This window comes from Eschscholzia californica, unplaced genomic scaffold (genome assembly GCF_041429995.1).
Source record: "Eschscholzia californica isolate CP2 unplaced genomic scaffold, dmEscCali1.0.p SCAF_121, whole genome shotgun sequence".
Lineage (NCBI taxonomy): Eukaryota > Viridiplantae > Streptophyta > Magnoliopsida > Ranunculales > Papaveraceae > Eschscholzia > Eschscholzia californica.
The window spans coordinates 30,001-35,996 of NW_028238223.1; the positions used below are offsets into that span (position 1 = coordinate 30,001).

At 36.4% G+C, this 5,996-nt stretch overlaps 4 non-coding genes across 4 annotated transcripts; 3 read left to right on the plus strand and 1 right to left on the minus strand.

Annotated features, from left to right (window-relative positions):
• The first annotated feature begins 772 nt into the window (after positions 1 to 772).
• On the plus strand, positions 773 to 859 carry TRNAS-GGA (transfer RNA serine (anticodon GGA)). The gene has a single exon. It is a non-coding gene; the product is annotated as a tRNA-Ser (tRNA).
• A 1,232-nt stretch (positions 860 to 2,091) lies between these two features.
• TRNAT-UGU (transfer RNA threonine (anticodon UGU)) lies at positions 2,092 to 2,164 on the minus strand. The gene has a single exon. It is a non-coding gene; the product is annotated as a tRNA-Thr (tRNA).
• Positions 2,165 to 3,660: 1,496 nt separating this feature from the next.
• TRNAF-GAA (transfer RNA phenylalanine (anticodon GAA)) lies at positions 3,661 to 3,733 on the plus strand. The gene has a single exon. It is a non-coding gene; the product is annotated as a tRNA-Phe (tRNA).
• A 13-nt stretch (positions 3,734 to 3,746) lies between these two features.
• Positions 3,747 to 3,820, plus strand: TRNAF-GAA (transfer RNA phenylalanine (anticodon GAA)). The gene has a single exon. It is a non-coding gene; the product is annotated as a tRNA-Phe (tRNA).
• The last annotated feature ends 2,176 nt before the right edge of the window (positions 3,821 to 5,996 follow it).

The following is a 5,996-nucleotide window of genomic DNA, read 5'->3' on the forward strand; positions in this document are numbered from 1 at the left end:
ATTTCCATTTATCCGTGATCTAGGCATAGTTAACAATCCATCCTATAATTCTTCTTATTACCTCTCGTGGGAAAAGAATCCCACAAACAAAATAATTGTACAGGACGAAATAACATAAAAAAAAGACTCGTTCTAAAAAAAAAAGATGTGGACCTTCCGCTCAAATTGTTTCTTTTTGACAGGGATATATAGGAAATATTTGAATCCGATTGGATTTCAGCCAAATGTAGTAGTATACCAATAAGCGGAACGATTACTATTTAATCGAAGTTGAAGAATCAAGGAATTTTTCCTACAGATTATGATAACTCGAGAAGTTTTGATTGGATTATGATCCAAAGAGGAAAAAGAATCGAATGATCATTCTATGATCAAAATCCCATTTATTTTGTGTGCATAGCGTGTATACACCACACAAAATAAATATAAAAATCCATGGGATGATTCAAGAATTTGTAATAGATCTATGGGATAAGTAGTTGTTGTTGAGAAATCAGAAACTGGAAAGGGATTTTTGAATTCCTATCGAACCATAGTCTAATAAGATGGTCTAAATGGAACTCTAACTATAGTATAAAATATATCGATTCGTTCCAATTCATTGGTTTAATCCGGTATAAATATCAGAAAAAGATCTTTCGTTGATAAAAAAAGTTTTCTATTTTTATATTTAGAATTGTTATAATCGATTGGTCATACCTATACTGCAATCATATGAATGACTCGCTATTCACTCGCTTTCTGGGTCATAATCATAAGATTTTGTATTGTAGGAGAGATGGCCGAGTGGTTCAAGGCGTAGCATTGGAACTGCTATGTAGGCTTTTGTTTACCGAGGGTTCGAATCCCTCTCTTTCCGTACCTTCACCTAATTCACGAACGTTATTGACCGCAATGGATCAAATAACAATGAATACCATTATTCCAACAGGTAGACCTTTCTTTGATATAGATTCTCTATTCTTAATTGCTGTGGTACGAAAAATACTGGAAAGAGTAGCCGACCCATTTATGATACATGAATGGGAAAAAATCCCGATCAAACCCCTTAGCTTAGGTCGATTTACTTCGGCGAAAAGGGGGGTCAAAATTCAAAATTATCTTAATCCTTGCTGTTTTAGTTAGGTTCAAGTCTGGCGGGAATAATATTCTACGACTAGCAACTCATTTATTTGCAAACCGACCCACTGACTATCTATTATTTGATTGACTAATCCTTTATATTGGGATGAGTGAAGAGTCAAATGTTTTGGTAATTCCTCATGGGGAGAGGAATCAAGATAATTTTGAATCAGAGCTCTTGATTTTTGTTCATCCCTCGTCGTAATAATATCTCGGGGTTTACAGCGATAACTTGGTATATCTACTATATGACCATTAACTAAAATATGTCTATGGTTAACTAATTGCCGGGCTCCAGGAATGGTCGAAGCCATACCCAATCGAAAAAGTATGTTATCTAAACGCATTTCAAGTAATTGTAGTAAAACCTGACCCGTTGACCCTTTAGCTTTTCCAGCGATACGAACGTATTTAAGTAATTGTCGCTCTGTCAGACCATAATGAAAACGCAATTTTTGTTTTTCTTCTAGACGAATACGATATTGAGATCTTTTCCCAGAACGCGATTGATTTCTAAGATCATTTCCGGGTTTAGGCCTTTTACTAGTTAGTCCCGGTAAAGCCCCCAGACGGCGTATTTTTTTGAAACGAGGCCCTCGGTAACGAGACATAAAGACTCCTTATTTTATTGAAATTTCAATTTACAGAATAAACCTAAATTAAGACTGAACTAAACGAAAACGATAAACGAAACAAAATCTACTGAAGTATTGTACTACAAAGACGAATGAGACGAATTCTATCAATATTCAGACTCTTTTGTATATATAGCAAGGTAAGGATACTTTTCTTGATTTGTTCTGTAGAGGTCTAACTGCTCAAATCCGTTTTTTATTCATAGTTGGAAGTTCTTACGACATAATGGATCAGTGACTTTTTGAGAAAAGGAAAGAAGTCTTTTGAATATTCCTTGAGTTCAAGGAGACATTATCAATCATGTAAAAGTCTAAAATCGAACAAAGATAGAAAAGCCGGCTATCGGAATCGAACCGATGACCATCGCATTACAAATGCGATGCTCTAACCTCTGAGCTAAGCGGGCTCACATAACAGAAACTGTGTTGTGCATAGGAATTCAGTAAACTACTTGGCTTGGATCTTAGCTGTTAGTGTTAGCTATTCATAATGAATATTATATTATTATATAACATTAACATAAGAATTAATATAACGATAAATAGAATGATATATGATATCCAATTTTTTTTTTAATTAAAAAAAAATGAATCGAACGTTCGAGTATTTCAAATCGCGCGGGAAAAATGAGAGGAAGAGAGGCATATATATGTGGTATATATCCATCCATATTGAATTGCGGATACATCAATGATAGAATCATTTCTGATTAGACCAAATACTGATCCTCCAACAGATATGAAAGAAGGTAGATAAGAAATCAATCAAATAGGAGTCAAAAGAGACACTGTTTCGATATAGAATCCGTATCTAATTCTAATGAATTCAACAGTTCCAGCATAAATGAAAGAAAGAAGGGGATGGCATCCCAATGAGATCCTAGTCTCAAAAGAAAAAAGGGGATATGGCGAAATTGGTAGACGCTACGGACTTGATTGGATTGAGCCTTGGTATGGAAACCTACTAAGTGATAACTTTCAAATTCAGAGAAACCCTGGAATTAAAAATGGGCAATCCTGAGCCAAATCCTGTTTTCAGAAAACAAAGAAGGTTTCTGAAAGTGAGAATAAAAAAAGGATAGGTGCAGAGACTCAATGGAAGCTGTTCTAATGAATGGAGTTGACTGCGTTGCGTTGGTAGAGGAATCCTTCTATTAAAACTCCAGAAAGAATGAAGGATGGACCTATATACATACGTATACGTACTGAAATATCAAATGATTAATGACGCCCCGAGCCCGAATCTATGTTTTTTTATATGAAATATATGAAAAATGGAAGGATTCTTGTGAATCGATTCCAAGTTGAAGGAAGAGTCGAATATTCAGTGATCAAATCATTCACTCCATAGTCTGATAGATCTTTTGACGAACTGATTAATCGGACGAGAATAAAGATAGAGTCCCATTCTACATGTCAATATCAATACCGACAACAATGAAATTTATAGTAAGAGGAAAATCCGTCGACTTTAGAAATCGTGAGGGTTCAAGTCCCTCTATCCCCAAAGGCCCCTTTTACTCCCTAAGTCTTTATTTAGATTTATACTCTTTTTTTTTACTCAGCGCTTCAAAATTCGCTATGCTTCTCATTCACTCTACTCTTTCACAAATGGATCGGAGAAGAAATGCTTCTCTCTTCTCTTATCACAAGTCTTGTGAAATATACGATATACGTACAAAATAACATCTATGAGCAAGGAATCCCATATGAATCATTCACAGCCCATATAATTATTATTATTCTTAATTCAACTTACAAAGTCTTCTTTTTGAAGATTCCAGACAGGGCTGGGGTAAGACTTTGTAATGCTTTTTTATTCTCGTGAATTGAGATCTTGAATTGACATAGACCCAAGCTCTCTAGTATAATATAATAGGATGGGGGTGATGCCTCGAGAAGGGTCGGGATAGCTCAGCTGGTAGAGCAGAGGACTGAAAATCCTCGTGTCACCAGTTCAAACCTGGTTCCTGACATGTGGTTAATATAATACGGGATAGCTCAGCTGGTAGAGCAGAGGACTGAAAATCCTCGTGTCACCAGTTCAAATCTGGTTCCTGATATGTGGTTAATATAATAATAGCTACTCATACAAATTCGATACGGATCAGTATACATATTGGTTAATAATCTAGATCATGATACATACTTCTCCATCCGGGAGTCTAGAGATAGACGCCTACCCTATATATTTAATATTTACAATATTTTTTTATTGTAGATGGGTAAAGAAAAGAATTAGATTATGTTTCCTCTTCTTTTTTCTTTGTTTATATGGTGCATTCAAAATGTTACTACTTTATACATATCTGAAAAATTAAGTTAGTTACTTGAAAAACCAAAAAGTAAAGTAGAGTCTCGAGGAGTGGAAAGATCGGAATAGACAATATTCATTTCAGATACAGTACAAATAGAATCCCATCCCCTTCATTTCTTTGTTTTTTCTTTCATATTCCACCCCCCCCCGGGTGACGCCCCTCTAAGCGATGTGCGCGGTACAAAGTTCATGGTGCAGAACTCGTTTTGTTATCTTATTAGCCCGGCTCATCTGAAATTCATATCTTCCAAATTTGGGAATCTCAATGAAGCCCTAATTTTTTTTAGCCCGAGCCCATCCATAATATGAATGAGAGTCCAATTACTCTGGTTGGTCTAGACCAGAATGTAAAAATATTCCGCGAATATCTCGCGGCGTAGAAGTGAAGTTCGTTTCTTATCATTCATTCAATGAGCATCTTGTATTTCATAGAAATTAGGGGCAATATAATCCTTACGTAAGGGCCATCCTATCCAACTTTCGGGCATCAAAATACGTTTCAGGCGTGGATGATTATCATAAGAGATTCCCAACATATCATAAGATTCCCGTTCTTGAAAATCCGCACTTTTCCAAATCCAAAAAACCGAAGGAATTCTAGGATTTATCCTTGGGGAAAATACTTTTATGCATACCTCCTCCGGTTGATCCACACCATACTGTATTCTCGTAAAATGATACACACTCGCTAACAGTCCACCTGGTGCTACATCATAGGCACACTGGGAGCGTAGATAATTGTAACCATATACATATGAAATGACAGCAATGGAGTGCCAATCCTCGGGCTTTATTTGTAAAGTTTCGATTCCTTGGTAATCGAAGCCCAAAGATCTATGAACTAGCCCATGCTTGACTAGCCAAACAGACAAACGACCCTGCATCTTTTTAATCTCTCCCGGATTTTCATTTGTATAAGTATTTCACATTTACGATAAAATTTTTGAAAATTGACCACCATTTGTAATTCTGCACAAATGAAAAGCAGCCTGGCTAATTCACTAATTCGTGGGGGGATACTGAACTTTTGTATTTGAAAAATGTTTCAGAAGGTATCTCTGAAGTAGGTCGCGATTGATAGAGTAATCCTTGATCATAATTTCCAGTATGCATACTGCGTCCAACATGAAACTTGTGATTGGTAGTAAAACATCGATTCTCCTGTTGAGACCCAACTCGATCTTCATAGATCTCTCGAGCTACCTTCTTACGAAGTTTTGTTATAGCATCGATAACTGCCTCCGGTTTAGGCGGACAACCCGGCAAATAAACATCCACAGGAATTAGCTTATCGACTCCCCGAACAGTACTATAAGAATCAGTACTGAACATCCCTCCTGTAATAGTACAGGCTCCCATAGCAATGACATATTTTGGTTCAGGCATTTGCTCATATAATCTCACCAACGAAGGAGCCATTTTCATTGTTACTGTGCCGGCTGTTAAAATTAAGTCCGCTTGCCTAGGACTTGATCTTGGTACCAGGCCATAACGATCAAAGTCGAAGCGCGAGCCTATTAATGAAGCAAATTCAATAAAGCAACAACTGGTACCATAGAGAAGCGGCCATAAACTGGAAAGTCTTGACCAATTTGAAAGATCATTTGATGTAGTTGAAATAACTGAATTTTGGGTTGTTCGATCAAGTACCGGAAACTCAATGGAATTCATAACTGTCTCAATGTAATTTTTTTCTTCTTTTTTCTTTTTATTGTCTGAATATTCAGGAGCTAAGACCATTCCAATGCTCCTTTTCGCCATGCATAAACTGAACCAACAATTGGGATAAGCACGAAAATGAAAGCTTCTATAAATACAGATACACCCAATACATCGAAACTCATCGCCCATGGATAAAGAAAAACCGTTTCAACATCAAAAACAACAAAAACTAGAGCAAACATATAATAACGAATTCGGAA